This window comes from Lutra lutra, chromosome 15, assembly GCF_902655055.1.
Source record: "Lutra lutra chromosome 15, mLutLut1.2, whole genome shotgun sequence".
NCBI classification, from domain to species: domain Eukaryota; kingdom Metazoa; phylum Chordata; class Mammalia; order Carnivora; family Mustelidae; genus Lutra; species Lutra lutra.
The window spans coordinates 26,217,941-26,233,834 of record NC_062292.1 but is presented as its reverse complement, the minus strand read 5'-3'; the positions used below and the strand labels follow the sequence as shown (position 1 = coordinate 26,233,834).

The 15,894-nt window shown below is 38.7% G+C and overlaps 1 pseudogene; it reads right to left on the bottom strand.

Annotated features, from left to right (window-relative positions):
- Positions 1–326: 326 nt before the first annotated feature.
- On the bottom strand, positions 327–15,367 carry LOC125085563 (60S ribosomal protein L10a-like; annotated as a pseudogene).
- Between the last annotated feature and the right edge of the window lie 527 nt (positions 15,368–15,894).

Below are 15,894 nucleotides of genomic sequence, written 5' to 3'. Positions count from 1 at the left end.
GCTGGAGGGAGAGGGAGAGGAAAACTCAAGCAGCCTCTGTGCTGAGTGCAGAGCCCAATGTGGGGCTTGATCCCATGAACCTTAGATCAGACCTGAGCCAAAATGAAAAGTTAGATGCTTAACTGACTGTGCCACCCAGGTGCCCCAGCAGAGAATATTTTAAATCAGAAGAGAATAGACTACTTTAAACTGGCTGCTTTATCCTCTTCTTGTACTGCTCACTTGGATGGGTACCCATGAGCGACATGGGCTTAGATAAAATAAATGATAAAATAAACCTATTTGTTTTTCACATCTCATTGGCAATTATTAAATTTTTTGGATCACTACATTTGAAGTATTCTGGGATGTATTCTCATCTGTTGTAAATCTTGTTGCCCAAAAGTTGTTCCGTTCAAGCTCAAGTCAGATTCTATCTAGAACAAAGGAGTCAAGGAGCTTAAAGTTTTACAACTCACTTTTTTTGGAGTCTTTGGTTAAATACTAGTACGATGGCCAGAATTTATTAACTGTGTGAAGAGATTTCTAAAGAAACACATCCTTTATATATCAAAAGCTAAGTTTAGGGCTCTGACTAGGAGTTCTATCATAAGTGTAAAATGGAGAAAATGCCTGGGTGGCACAGTCGGTTAAGAGTCCTACCCTTGGTTTTGGCTCTGGTCATGATCTCAGGGTCCTAAGATCAAGCCCTGTCAGGCTCCGCCCTCAGTGTGGAGTCTGCTTAAGACTCTCACTCTCTCTCCCGCTGCCCCTTCCCACTGTGCTCTCTCTCTTTCTCTCAAATAAATAAAATTTAAAAGTGACATTTTGCAATTTCTTTATAAAATGTCTACATGTATATTTCTTTTTTTTTTGTTATCCAGCATGGGATTCACTGGATTTCTGTATATTGATGTTTTTTATAGTTATAGAAAATCTCAGGTATTATCTTTTCAAGTATTTGTATAAAAGAAATTAAATAGAAAATCTTCTAAAGCAGCTAGAGAAAAGAATCAGATTAACTAAAGGAGTTAGGTTTACAGATCTCAAAAGGAGCAATGGAAAGCAGAAAGCAGATGATTGATATCTACAAGGTGATGAAAAATATGACAGCCAACCTAGAAGTCTCTACAAAGTGAAAGAATTCTTTGGCTATAAGAAAAAATATACATAGAAATCTTTAGATAAACAGAAACTAACTAATCACACAAAAGGGAATTCTTATAGATATTCCTGATATTGACCCTATCTAATAGATATTCATGAAAAAGACCCTAGATGTATGTCAGAGGTATAGAAGGAAATGAAGAGCAACAAAAGTGGTCTATTTAAATGAACGCTGTATAAAACGACAATAAAACTTGTGGTGTTCAGGATTTAGATATCTAGAGAAATAAAATACATGACAATGTTGAACATGTAAATTGGAATAAGGGTATGTGTAGTAAAGGATTCTCAGGCCTTTGCATTGTCCTGGGAGTTAAAGTTATTGATTATCAGACTTCGGTGAATGAAGGATGCATGTTGTAATGTCTAGTGTAACTATTAAAAAATACAGAAAGAGAGTCTGCTTCTCCCCCTGCTCGTGTTCTTGCCCTCTCTCTTGCCCTCACTCTCTCTCTCTCAAATGAATAAATAAATAAAAATCTTTTAAAAAATACAGAAACATATAATTTACAACTTAATAGAATGATAAAAAATGGTAAATATGTTCAAAAGAAGGCTATACCATTCTCCTGAACTTTGTAGTATACCTTTTCTTATGAACACATACCAGTATTTCTTCATCACTTACAGGAAAAGTAGAGTGTGTTACCTTAGGAGGAAGAAAGAATGTCTTCGGGGCACCTGGGTGGCTCAGTGGGTTGGGCCTCTGCCTTCAGCTTGGGTCACGATCTCAGGGTGGTGGGATTGAGCCCTGTGTCAGGCTCTCTGCTCAGTGGGGAGCCTACTTCCCCCTCTCTCTGTGCCTGCCTCTCTGCCTACTTGTGATCTCTCTCTCTCTCTCTGTCAAATAAATAAATAAATAAATAAATAAATAATCTTTAAAAAAGGAAAGAATATCTTCAAATAGCATTGAAAAGTAAGGAGAACACTGATTCGACACACAATTTGGGGGTTACTGGAGTATGAGAAACACTGATTTGTGAAGAATTCAAGAGAAGGATGAAGGGTTCAAGAAAAGAAATGTCCATGAGGAATATTAACTGTTGGTAATGTAAACAAAATTTCCATGGCATGTAGGTTTCTGCGGGCACAGGTGAAAGGTTTGGGAGAAAGGATGGCAGTGGGAATGGGATCAGCAAGGAGGAAGCTCTGAGCAGTAGAGGAATGCAGAGATTACCAGAGATGCTTCCTAGTGTTGGGTCCCCCCAAAATTGGGGAACCCCAATAATGGGTCCGTGATTAAAGGAGCGAGACTGATACAAAGCGAAGGTCAAGCAAAGCTTTATTTCGCGCCAAGCATCAGGAATCATACCGACCATCTAACAGAACGGTTGGGGCTGCCCCTACAGAGAGGACGACCCCTTCCTGCTTTCCAGACTAACTTTTATAGAGCAAAGGCCATGTGGTTGGGCCTGGCCACACACAGGTGGCCAATGAAATTATAACACACAAAGGAAACTCCACAGTGATGCTAGGTGACCAACTGAATTACAATTTACCCTAGTAGACATTTGAACCAGCCTATCACACCTTGGTTAGGATTGGCGCTAAAAGGCTCCCAAAGGGCGGGGGCCCCTACTCCTTGGTAGCTAGGAGACAGTATGCGCCCCCACTGACTGAATACCTCCACCTGGACTGACCCACCCTTGTACTTGGACTTTGTTACCTGGGACTGGTTTCCCGGACTTGCTTTTTAAAATAAGTTCCCCTGGGCCGGGGTGTGGGGGGAGTGGGGGGGTCAGTTTAAGCTTTACAGCAAAATGGCAGTTCAACCGGGGTGGGGCTGCTCTGGCTGAATAGGCCCTTACACTAGGAAGAAAGTAAGCGTATCAGGGGTGGGTGACATACTGAATTTAGCTCACTGGAAGATTGGTGAGCTGGTCTCATAAACCCCTTGGTAAATGTTAAGGCTTGTCAGATCAGAAACCTCAGCCAAGTGTTGGGTAGCTGGGCTTCTGAGAGATTTCTGAAAAATGGCCTTCAGACAATCTTGGTGGTCCCCATGACTTGTGCTGTGGAAACAGAAGCAACTGTTTGGACTTCACGTGACATCGATTATGTATCTGACTTGAAAGGTTGGAAAATTGTACTTATTTCTTAAAGTAATATGTCTGTTAAACAAATTGAATTTACCCTTCCTCAGAAGCTAGGTAGTTTTGGCCATATAGACATTCCAAAACTCAAGAGTCGTCTTTCCAGAAAGAACAGAAGAGTCCAGTAAACAGCCAGTTGAATTATGTGGCTCAAGAGAGCTATATAAATCAGCATAGAATCCAAAGTCTGTTCGGCATGCATAGTAGTTTCTTATCATCTCTTCCTCCCTTTTGAAATTCTGGTTTGTGCTCTGTGTTCAGTAATGATGGACTTACCTTGATTTCCCACAAGTCATCTCATAACTCAGTGTTTTAATAAATTCATCCACAAAGCTCATTTTAGAAATTATGTATTCTATCCAATATATATTCTGATTCTGTCAATGGCAAAAAGTACACCATGAACTTCACTCCTCTGGGGTTCGAATCTTTGGAATAAATGGTGAGACTCTCAGGAAGGGTAGTTAAGGAAAACAAAGGGCATACTCCTGTGGTCATTAAATGAATTGGGTATGGATGGAGTTTTGCCTTGGGAGTAACAGCTGTTGATACCATGATTAATCATTATCACCAACTCTGCAGTGGAAACTAATGAGGCATTTGAATGGTTTTAAATTCTTATTCTAAAATAAAAACATTTAATTTGAAGTTGAGAATCATAAACTGTTTGAAAAACAGCTGGCAAAATGTCAAGGGTCCGGTTTCTCCTGCTATATTTTATCTTCTAAATGGAAATGGAGCTGAGAGGTGGTGCACGGAAAGAACATAGATCATTTTACCACTCCTTGAAAAGCTAACTCCTCTTTCCCAATGTATTTTTTTTTCTCTGCTTTCTGTGAATCTTAAAATAGAGGCTCCCAAAGGCAAAAACATGGGTCAGCGAAAGGATTTATCTCATACTGGGAAAAAGTTACATGTGAATAGAAGAAACTTAATATATGTGTGTACACATACACTTGTAGTCTTTGGAAAGGCTCAGGAAATTAACCTAATATCACTGTTGGGACCAATGGAAGAGTAAGCAAACAGGCATGCAGATGTTCATCTGCAAGTGGAACTTGGTAAACAGGCAGTGTCACCGTTGGAAGGCAGGTGTTCAAGACCCCTCAGGTAGTTTGTTTTGTTGTTTGAGCTGCTTCTCCAGCTCTGTGTAGGTCTAGCTTGGACTTGGATTATTTTCTTCCCTTTTAAACAGTTAAAAATATTTTTTGTACTAAAAACATTTAAAAATAAAAATTTATATTAAAAATAATGATTACAGGGTAGAAAATTATAAAAGTGCACAAAATATAAAATGCCTTGTAATGGGGCATTTATACCCAGTTATAGCTGTCTTAACATTTGGAGTGTTCTCAGGGCGCCTGGGTAGCTCAGTGGGTTAAGGCCTCTCCCTTCGGCTCAGGTCATGATCCCAGGGTCCTGGGATCGAGCCCCGTGTCAGGTTCTCTGCTCAGCAGGGAGCCTGCTTCCCTCTCTCTCTCTGCCTGCCTCTCTGCCTACTTGTGATCTCTGTCTGTCAGATAAATAAATAAATAAAATCTTAAAAAAACCCCAAACATTTGGAGTGTTCTTATATTTAAAAATAAATCTTATACACACACACACACACACACACACACCTATAAGAGTGTATTGGAGATTCTCAGTCCTGGCTACACATCAGAAATCATCAGTGTGCTTTATGTAAGAGAGAAGAACTGAAACTCTAGTCGTTTAAATAATGCTTAAGGAATAATCGTTATTCCTACCTCAAAAGAGTCATAATATATACTTATTTACAAGTTAAATTAAGTTTTAGAGGGTGTATATATGTGAATATGCATGTATAAAATTGTTTATGAAAAATGTATATAGCTTCTCACTTTGATTTTTCGCCAATATTTTAAGTATTTCCATGTCATCCATAGTCATTACCCATAATGGCCACAAAAATTCCATCCTATGAAAACAGAAATTCCTTATTACTTTTTATTTATTATCTTATCATTGAACATTATTTCCAATAAATACACAATGGTGAGCATCATGAGCTAAATGTGTATACATTTATCTGATTATTCCATTAGGATAGTTTTCCCTAGATATGGATCTAAAAAAGGAAGGGGCAACATCTGGATCAAGAAAACATGGGGGTGGGTGATGGACTCAGTCCCTTGTGCATCTGACTCTTGATTTTGGCTCAGGTCATGATCTCAGGATTTTACACCGCAGTGTGGAGTCTGCTTATCCCTCTCCCTCCGCTCCTCCCCTAGTCTTGCACTCGTGTGTGTGCTCTCTCTCTCTCTCTCAAATAAGTACATAAATAAATAAAATCTTTTAAAAAAAGAGAGAGAAAAAAAGAAAACATGTGGGGTGCCTGGGTGGCTCAGATGGTTAAGTATCCGACTCTGGATTTTGGCTCAGATCGTCATCTCCAGGTTGTGGGATGGAGTCCTGGGCTCCGTGCTGGGGGCTGAAACTGCTTGGCATTCTCTCTATTTCTCTTTCTCTTCTCTGCCCTCCCCACCCCTACTTTCACTCACTTTCTCTCAAAAAAGAAAGAAAGAAAGGAAAAGAATGTTTTCCAGGGCATCTGGCTGGCTCAGTTTGTAGACCACGCATCTCATGATCTCAGAGTTGTTAGTTTGAGCCCATATTGGGTGTAGACATTACTTAAAAATAAAATCTTTAAATTAAAAAAAAAAAGAAAAAAGAAAAAAGGCTTTCCTAGGAACGCTACAGCAGATTCCCATTTATATCTTATTGGCCAGACAGTGTCAAAGGGGCATTCCTGAGTAGAAGGTCAGAATGGAGACAGTGCTGGGTGAGCCAACAAATGGAGTCCATCCTTACTGCTGTACAGTTTTTCTACACATTATTTGTCCTTTTTTTTTTTTTTTTTTTGGCACTAGGGTTTTGTAAGCTGTGCCTCAGTACGTATGGCTGCTGGAGCTTGCCCAGGGTGCTCTTTCTTGATGTGTAACACACAGAGGTTCGGCCAGTTCTTCTTCAACAGTGACACAAGGAAATAGAGAGCTCAGTGGACGTCGTATACAAGCTCATCATCTGCCATCTTCATGTGGCTGAGGGACCACTGCCAGACACAGCACCTTCTTCATCTGGAACTTGATCATGGTATTCACTTTATCGACTTTGGCCATCATGTTCTCATTGTGGGTCGGCAAGGAAGGGAACTTGCTAGCCTTCTTCAGGCCTGGGCCTGGGATTTGTGGGATCTGTTTGATCAAAAATTCTAAGACCAAAATTCATCATACCTCTTGACCAGCTTCTTATTCTTGTTGAGTTCCTTCAGCACCTCAATGTCCATGTGGGGGATATTCTTGTTGATACAACCTTAGTGTCCTCACAGTGCTTCTGGTCTCCTAAGACACACATGGAGAACTTAGGGAGGGGAGTGAACTTAAAGCCTGATGGTGCCCAAGAAATGTTTGTCCTTGTGAGTGTCATACTTCTTCAAGCTGATCTGCAGCTCCATTGTCTCCAAAAACCTCTAGTGCTTTTGCTGGTTCCTAAGTAGGATTTCCTATGTAGTCTCATAGCACTGTTATTCTTTTTCATGAGTAATAGTCATCTCTTTCCCAAGGTTTTTGTTTGGGGGGAAGGCAGAGGGAGAGAGAGAATCTTAAGCAGCCTCCACACCCAGCATGGAACCTGATGTGAAGCTTGATCCCACAACACTGAGATCATGACTTAAGCTGAAATCAAGAGTTGGACACTGAGCCACCCAGGTGCCCCATCTCTTCCCCAAGTTTAACAACCCTGAAGTCACATGCAATTACTGCTTCCAGCTTGGAAACCTTGATCTCTGAGTGGTAATTCTGTCTGGTCTGCATGGGGTTTAATTCAGTAGGTCTGGAGTCCAGCCCATGTTTTTATTTCTTTTCCTTTTTAATTTTATTTCTTATTTTTTATTTTTCAAAGATTTTATTTATTTATTAATCACAAGTAGGCAGAGATCACAAGTAGGCAGAGAAGCAGGCAGAAAGAGAGGAGAAAGCAGGCTCCCCTCTGAGCAGAGAGCCTGATGTGGGGCTCGATCCCAGGATCCTGAGATCACGACCTGAGCCGAAGGCAGAAGCTTAACCCACTGAGCCACCCAGGTGCCCCCGAGGTTTTATTTTTAACAAGTTTCAGGTAATGCTGCTGGTCCAAGAATCATACATATTACTTATCTGTAGTAGTATACCATAATCAAGAAATTGATACTAATATAATCTATTGATCTTATTCAGGTTTCATCAGTTTTATACGCTCTCATGGTTGTGTTTCTCTCTGTGTGTGTAATTAGTTCTGTGCAGTTTTATTACACGTGTAGATTTGTGTGATCATCACCTACAGTGAAGATACAAAGTATTTTCATCCAAGAAATGGCTTATGTTATCCTTTTATAGCCACCAGTATCTCCCTCCTTTATCCTATTACCCAGCATTTGACAACTGCCAATCTGTACATCACCTCTATAGTTTTGTCATTTCAAAGATGCTTTCATAAGTGAAATCATAATCTTAAACTCCCCATTTTCCCCTCCTCCCAGCCCCCAGCAACCACTATTCCACGTTCTGTTTCTGTGAATTTGAGTACTCTGCATACCTTATGTAAGAGGAATCATGCACTGTCTTTCATGACTAGCTTTTGCATTTAGAACAATGTCCTCCAGGTTCATTTCAATTGAAGAATATGTCACACTTTTCTTTTTAAAAGCTGAATAACATTCCATTGTATGCATGTATTGCATTTTGTCCATCCATCAGTGGACACTTGGGTTGTGTCTACTTCTTGACTATTGTGAATAATGCTGCTTTGAACATGTGTGTATATGAATATCTTTCCAAGACTTTATTTTCCTTTTCCTTTTTTTTTTTTTAAAGATTTTTATTTATTTATTTGTCAGGGAGAGAGAGGGAGAGAGAGCAAGCACAGGCAGACAGAATGGCAGGCAGAGGCAGAGGGAGAAGCAGGCTCCCTGATGAGCAAGGAGCCCGATGTGGGACTCGATCCCAGGACGCTGGGATCATGACCTGAGCCGAAGGCAGCTGCTTAACCAACTGAGCCACCCAGGCGTCCCTCCTTTTTTTTTTTTTTAAAGATTTTATTTATTTATTTGACAGAGATTACAAGTAGGCAGAGAGGCAGGCAGAGAAAAAGGGGGAAGCAGGCTCCCCTCTGAGCAGAGAGCCTGATGTGGGGCTTGATCCCAGGACCCCGAGATCATGACTTGAGCCGAAGGCAGAGGCTTAACCCACTGAGCCACCCGGGAGCCCCTCAAGACGTTATTTTCAATGCTTTGGGGCAAATATGCAGAAATGAAATAGCTGAATCATATGGTAATTCTACTTTGAATTTTTTGATGAAACACCATACTATTTTCCATAATGGTTCTGCCATTTTATGTACTGACTGAACACAGGGTTTGTAATTTCTCCATGCCCTTATCAGCACTTGCTATCTTCTTTTTTGACAGTAGCCATCATAATGAGTGTGAGATGGTATTAACTTGGGGGTTTTGTTTGCATTTATCCAGTGATTAGTACTGTTGGACATCTTTTCATGTGCATGTTAGCCATTTACATATCTTCTTTGGAGAAATGTTTATTCAAGTCCTTTGCCATTTTTCAATCAGGCTTTTTGTTGTTGTGATTGAGTTGTAGGAGTTCTTTATGTGTTCTGAAGCTTAATCCTTCATCAGATATATGATTTGCAAATATTGCTCCCATATCATAGGTTGCCTTTTTACTGTACTGTGTTTTGGTGCACAGTTTTTAATTTTGAAGTAGTCCAGTTTATTTTTACTTATGTTGCCTGTGCTTTTGCTGTCATATTCGAGAAATTATTACCAAATTCAATATAATGAAAGTTTTTCCCCATGATTTCTTTTAAGAGTTTTATTTACAGTTTTAGCTTTTATTTTTTTTTATTTTTTTTATTTTTTTTAAGATTTTATTTATTTATTTGACAGAGAGAGATCACAAGTAGGCAGAAAGACAGGCGGAGAGAGAGGAAGGGAAGCAGGCTCCCTGATGAGCAGAGAGCCCGATGCGGGGCTCGATCCCAGGACCCTGAGATCATGACCTGAGCCTTAACCCACTGAGCCACCCAGGCGCCCCCAGTTTTAGCTTTTATATATAGTTTCTTCGATCCATCATGTGATATCTTCGATTTGCTGAACCCTGTGAATGTATCACCTCTAAAAATTTCAAATAGAAAAACTGATAAAGGAACAACTTTGAGGCTTTTATTGTGTTAGAGTCAAACTAATACAAACATTTGGAAAAAAACTGGCAACTCTGTAGTATTCAGACTTCACATATAAGAAATTATTATGTAAGTTTATTTATTCATAGTTTTAAAAAATGTGGCTGATTAAATATTTGAAATTTTTGCAAGCAGGATTGCATGTTTCACTATTTTTCCTAGGTACAATATATTTAATTTCTGTTCTAAGTATTACATGTCCCTGTTATGTTTTCTCACTGTTTTTTTATTGGCTTTAAGGAAAACTATGTTAAAAATTTTGTATTGTGTATTCACTTCTATGAACTCTATTAGTTATACTATTTCTAATGTATTTTCCATTTGTTTCTATAGAATTGAATGCATGGACTGATCTCTGTTTCCAGATGATATGTTTATCTACTGGTATAACCCTAGAGCATCAATTTAAGATTATGGGAGAGATCAGTAAGGTGGTTATCTCTAAAATGAATATAAGCATAGATGGTTTTTCTTCATAGCTAGAAAACATATTAGAAAATCCCCTGCTAGTCATAGGAAAAATATATGAAAACTAAAAATAAAATATTCTCCTTCCATTTAATTTTATTTTTTAAATCTTTCTTGTGTTACAGAGCTTAGGTACCGAGAGCGCAGACTTTATACAAACTTGACATTTAATAACCATGTAACTCTGGGCAGTTAACAACCACTGTGATCTTCGGTTTCTGTATCTGAAGAGTGTTGTTATAGTCCCTACCTTATGAGGTTATTGTGATGACTGAATTAAATGATCTTAATTAAATGCTTAGTTTAGTGTATGACACATAATAAACATTAAATACTGTTATTCTATGAGCAAGACATCTAGAATAAGGCTATATAGTGAGGTTATACCAGGCATTCCTTTATTCTCTATGGCCCTAAAAAGGATGTTAGTATTTCAAAATGAAGCATCATGCTTACCAGAGATGAATTTACCTTGAATGATGCTTATGTTTGCACTTACCCATGTCCCTTGCAAGGGTTTGCACTTACCATGTCCCTTCCAAGGGTTTGCACTTATCCATGTCCCTTCCAAGGTTCTGGACAATGTGTTCACATGATCACATGATTATATACTTTTATAAAATCTGCAAAAGTAAAATATTTATTTATTTATTAAAAAAAATTTTTTTTTTAATTTAAAGCTTAGTTAGTTAACATACAGTGCAGTATTGGTTTCTGGAGTACAATTCAGTGATTCTTCATTTACGTACAACACCCAATGCTCATCACAACAAGCAAAAGTAAAATATTTAAGCAGTTTGCTAAGATTGCCACCATTTTTTTTCGTGTTGGCTTTCCCTCCAGCATGATTGTGCTACTGCCAGTTGGCATTGGAGTTACTGTGGCATAGCAGTTATTTATTGCTATGTAAAGATACCACCTTCCAAAATTAAAACACAATCATTTATTAGTTCAAAATTCTGTGGGTGGGCAATTTTGCCTGGTCTCTACTGGATTGCTCTGCTGGTCTCTCTTGGGCTCGCTCATGTGGCCACAGAGACTGGCAGGGCAATGAAAGAGTTTCTCTTGGCTTTCCTCATATGTCTGGGAAGGTGAGGAAACTGGACTTCATGTCTCCAACATCTATCAGTTTATCATAATAAATATATTCTTTTTGCCAACACCACACTGACTTGTTTCATTATGATTTTGACTCCTCCAACTTTGCTCACATTTTCAGAATTGTTTTGGCAATTCTAGTTCCTTTGCTTTTCCATACAACTTTTAGAAGAAGCATGTTAATATCTACCACATAGCTTGCTAGGTTGTCTACTAGGATTGCACTGTACCTACAGATCAAATTGGAGAGAATTGGTATCTTAACAATATTGAATCTTCTAGGGGCACCTTGGTGGCACAGTCAGTTGAGTGTCTCTTGATTTTGGCTCACGTAATGACCTTGGGGTTGTGAGATCAGGCCCTGCATTGGGCTCCATGGTGGGAGTGGAGTCTGCTTGGGATTCTCTCTCCCTCTCCCTTCCCCCCTCCAGCTTGTACACTCTCTCTCCAAAATAAAAAAATAAATCTTTTAAAAAATTGATTCTTCTAGTCCTTTCCTGTGGTATATCTGTCCATTTATTTAGATCTTCCTTGATTTTTAATGATGATTTATAATTTTCAATATATAGAACCAATTAATATTTTGTTAGATTTATTCCTAAGTATTTCATTTCTTGTGTGATATGGTCATTGGTATTTTTATTAATTTGAAATTCCAGTTACTCATTGGTGACAAGTGGGAATATAATCTTTAAAAAATAGATTAAACTTTTATTTTATAATGGGAAGGTTGGTATGTACAGTTAACTATTTCTTTTTAAGATTTTATTTTATTTTATTTATTTGATAGAGAGAGAGAGAGAGATCATAAGTAGGCACTGGTGTTAGATCTAGGTTTAACAGTTGGGTTCTATGATTTACCAAGGCATAAGATGAAATTTTTTTCCCTGGTATAATGTGGGATGAAAAATTGTGTCTCCAATAGGGTTTTTATTTAAACATACATAGGCAACTAAAAATGATTGGATATAATATACCTCCTGATACCCTGTCTGCTTTCTACTGCACTGAGCACTAGAGATGGTAGTCCTTGAATAGATATAAAAAGAAAAGAAATAATAAATAGAAGAATAAAAAACATGGCTATTTTTTATTATGGCTTTGGCTGATATAATTGAAATATAGTCATTTGTTTTGCTCGTTATTCTATTCCTTGTATCTCAGAGTTGGAGACACATAATGAGAGAGAGGCAAAGCCTTTTCCTCCCTTTTTTGGCATTTTTATGATATTTTATTTAGATTGTGGAAAATGTGATTTATAGTTCAAGAATGTTTCTTAATCCATTTTGACTGACAGTGCAGCTAGTGGAAATTCCCCTTGGAAATGTCATGTGATCTTCTTATTTTTAGCTTACAGTGTTATAGCCAATTTTTATCATTTTGTATATTGTGATGGATTTTCTAATGGTGAATTGAATGTGAGTTGAGTTGTATCAGGCAATGCCAGTGTGTTGCTATACTAAGAAATAGCCTGAGGTTTATGGAATAACTCTTGTAAATTCATATGGCCTGTAAATATGAAAGTTTATATTTAGAGTTCGTTTTGTTTTCTCTATAATCCAAAGTTCTGGGATCGTAATGAAGGTTAAGAGAGTTCCGGGGTGCCTGAGTGGCTTAGCCAGTTGGGCGTCTGACTCTTGATTTTGGTTCAGGTCATGATCTCAGGGTCGTGAGATGGAGCCACACATGGGGCTCTGTGCTGGGCATGGAGCCTGCTTAAGATTCTCTCTCCCTCTCCCTCTGCACCCCCCGCCCCGTCCCCCGCCCTGCTTCCACACTGCTCTCAATCTCTCTTTAAAAAAGTTCAATACAAGTGAGGGAATGAAAATGTATAGAGGAAACCCAGATTTTATGAGTTTGGAGCCATTTTACAAATAAAATCCGAAGTGTGGCTGTGCTGTCTTATAACCGAAGTGAAGTGTTAGTGGATGCATTGGAATCAAGGAATTTTGTAGCCAGGGAACTAGGTGTTAAGTCAGTAAGAATAACAATGGGATTGGGTAGGGATGATCAAAGTCATCAGGAATGGGTGTATGACCTGTAACTAATGGTAACAAGAGTGGTAAAAAGCTGTCATGAGTTGTTGGTAGAACCGTTGGAGCAAGGAACATCTGAAGCCATATTTCCTCTTTCCCGATTAATGAAATGGACTTTGGAAAAGAATGGCTTCCACTGGTGGAAAAGGTTGAGCTTGTTATGTTATCACAGCAAAGCAGTGTTTCAGTTGAGGCAACATTTGTGGAAAGTTCTGAGATTTTATGGAAGTTTCTCATAATTTGAGTAACTCCTTAAGGCTTCTTTGGTTCCTGTGGGAGTATACCCTTTGGTTTCAGGTCAAAACTATCTTAAAGTCAATGGAATCCTGCACTCAATTCCTATCTTCTTATGAGTCTATCTACATGGATTGAACTGGTTTCCATTTCCTTGGTATGAAAAAAAATCAGATCCCATGCATTCCTTTATTTTTGTTCAGCCTATCTTGGTTGTACCCAGCTAGCTTACTTTTTCTGCATCCCTTGAACCTCTTTCATTTTTTGAGGAGTAGCAAAATCCCCTAGCTTTTGATTCTTTTTGGAGGAAGGTAGCATAAAAGAAATTCATCTGCAAAGCCATTTATAGATGGCTACAGGTATTATAGACTTTTAATATACAGATTTATGAATTCAGAGTGGAGAGATGCTGGTGGGTGGGGGATGGAAACAAAGTGGAGAATGAAATTCCCATCTGTTCTGCCTTCTAATAAGTTGAGAGTTCATATAGTGATGTACTTTGAAAATATTTCCCAACTTTATATATGAGTATGTCTTTTAAAACCAGGATTAAAGTCTTTTTCTCTTCTCATTCCATCAGTAATGCCTGGCAGTCTGTCATGAGCTGATACCACATAGGTCTGACTGATTTATCCTTCCCAAAGTCCTGCTTACTATTCACCTTGTGATCTTTTAGTATTTTATAAATGAAATGCTTGATGAGTTTGGTCTTTTCAGGTATCAAAGTTAAGGTGACCAGCCTATAATCTCTAGAATTATTAGTTTATTTTCTTTAGAGGTAGAACTTACATGTGTCCTTTCTCTGTTTTTAGGCTTCACAGTTGTCCATCATGTGTTCAGAAAGATTGTTTCTGTGGTAAATTGAGGATATGAGGACATGTCTTCAATATTGCTGGATCCATGCTACCAGAGCAAACTGATAGGAAAACAGCTACTATCTTTAATCTCTGACTCATTTATCTCTTATTCTGGATGAACTTTGTATCCTCTGGCAAAGGTGGTTGAAACTTTATTTGATCACAGTTGAACTTTTTATAGGTTTCATACTCAGAATCAGCTTTAGGACAAAAAATTACTCATCTAGGAGCTCTGTAATTCACAGGCCGTAATCTCCTTGTTCTGAGATTAGACAATAGAAGGTATTAGAGGTATTTGGGAAAACTTGGGGAAGATACTGAATAGTGTAGCAAAAATTATTATTTTTCTGTGAACCTCTAATCTTCTGTTGCCATAGATAATTAGAAACTGGTCAAGGAGGCATCATTTCACTTTACTTTTCACATCAAAGAATCCACAGCTGTGTTACCCTGTTCTCCCAGTAAATCTAATTCAGAAGTTTTCCTAACTGTGAATTTCTAACTTATGAAAAGCTAAACTTAAATGAAACTAAACTTATTAAATGAACTGAATAGACTGAGGCAGAAAGCCCTTCATTTTTCACTTGTTCTTTGGATTAGTTATTTCTAGCCCTTGGGATAGAAACTTAGTAAGGTCCCAAGGTTTTTCTGTCTCAATAAATAATTAAAAGTACATCACAGACAAGTATCAAAATCCAAAATTTCATTCATTTAAAAATCTCTTCTCCCCCAGTTTAGGTCTGCCTCGGTCTTAGAGGACTGAAAAGGTGAGGTAGGGAGGGGTTTTGACCTAACTTTTGTCTTTTCTGGTTTCACTGCATTCTACACTTAATCATTGCTATTTGGGGGCCCTTTAATGTTAGAATAGAGGGAGAAGTAAGGGACAGAAGAGTTCTTCTGGTCTGGTAAAGTTGCAAGGTGGTAGTGATACCACCTGAGCATAGTAGAATCCAAGGCTTGTCCTTTTTTCCCTGTGGTACTTCTTTCAGTTTAGTGATTGTGTCCCTACCGTGAGGTTCCTGGCATGAGGGACGCTGCTTCCTCGTGGCCAGTTTCTTCCCTCCACTCCACTTCTGCATCCGTGGGTTGCCTTCATTTTCTTGTTGAGACTGACCTGCTCTTGGCCAGAAGTTTTGGTGGGAGTCAAGGTCAGCTGACTAACTTGACTATCAGGCAACTCCATTCTACAGGGTCTGTGCTTGATCGTTGGGAAACAGACCCTTAGCCCTGCTCTCAACAGATATGTAGCTTACTGTTGTACAAACTTATTCTCCTGTGGGAAGCTCTTAGCTATACTTATTTTCGCTTCTTTGTTCATCCATGGATCATCTAGCTTCCCCTATGTCTATCAGATACCAGAAAGTGTGTATTAGCTCTTCAGATGGTCCTTTTGAAACTTCAGCGGGGTTGAGGTGACCAGGGAAATTTTGTTCTCTTCCATGGGGAGAAGGAAATGTATAACACTAACAACAGTCTTCCCTCCACGCCCCCGCCCCCCCCGCAAAAATCCTTATTAGCAACCTCCCAATGGATTTTGTGTTAAGTGAGCAAAGAAGTGTCTTTGATGTCCACTGCAGTGTAAGCAGCAACAAAGCAGGCATTTTTGTCTGTTTTGTATATTCCTGTATCAGTAGGTTTTAAAAGAGGGCCTAGTAAGCACTCAGGAGTTTCTGTTGAACATATGAAGGAATGAATGAAGAAGTAGTCAAG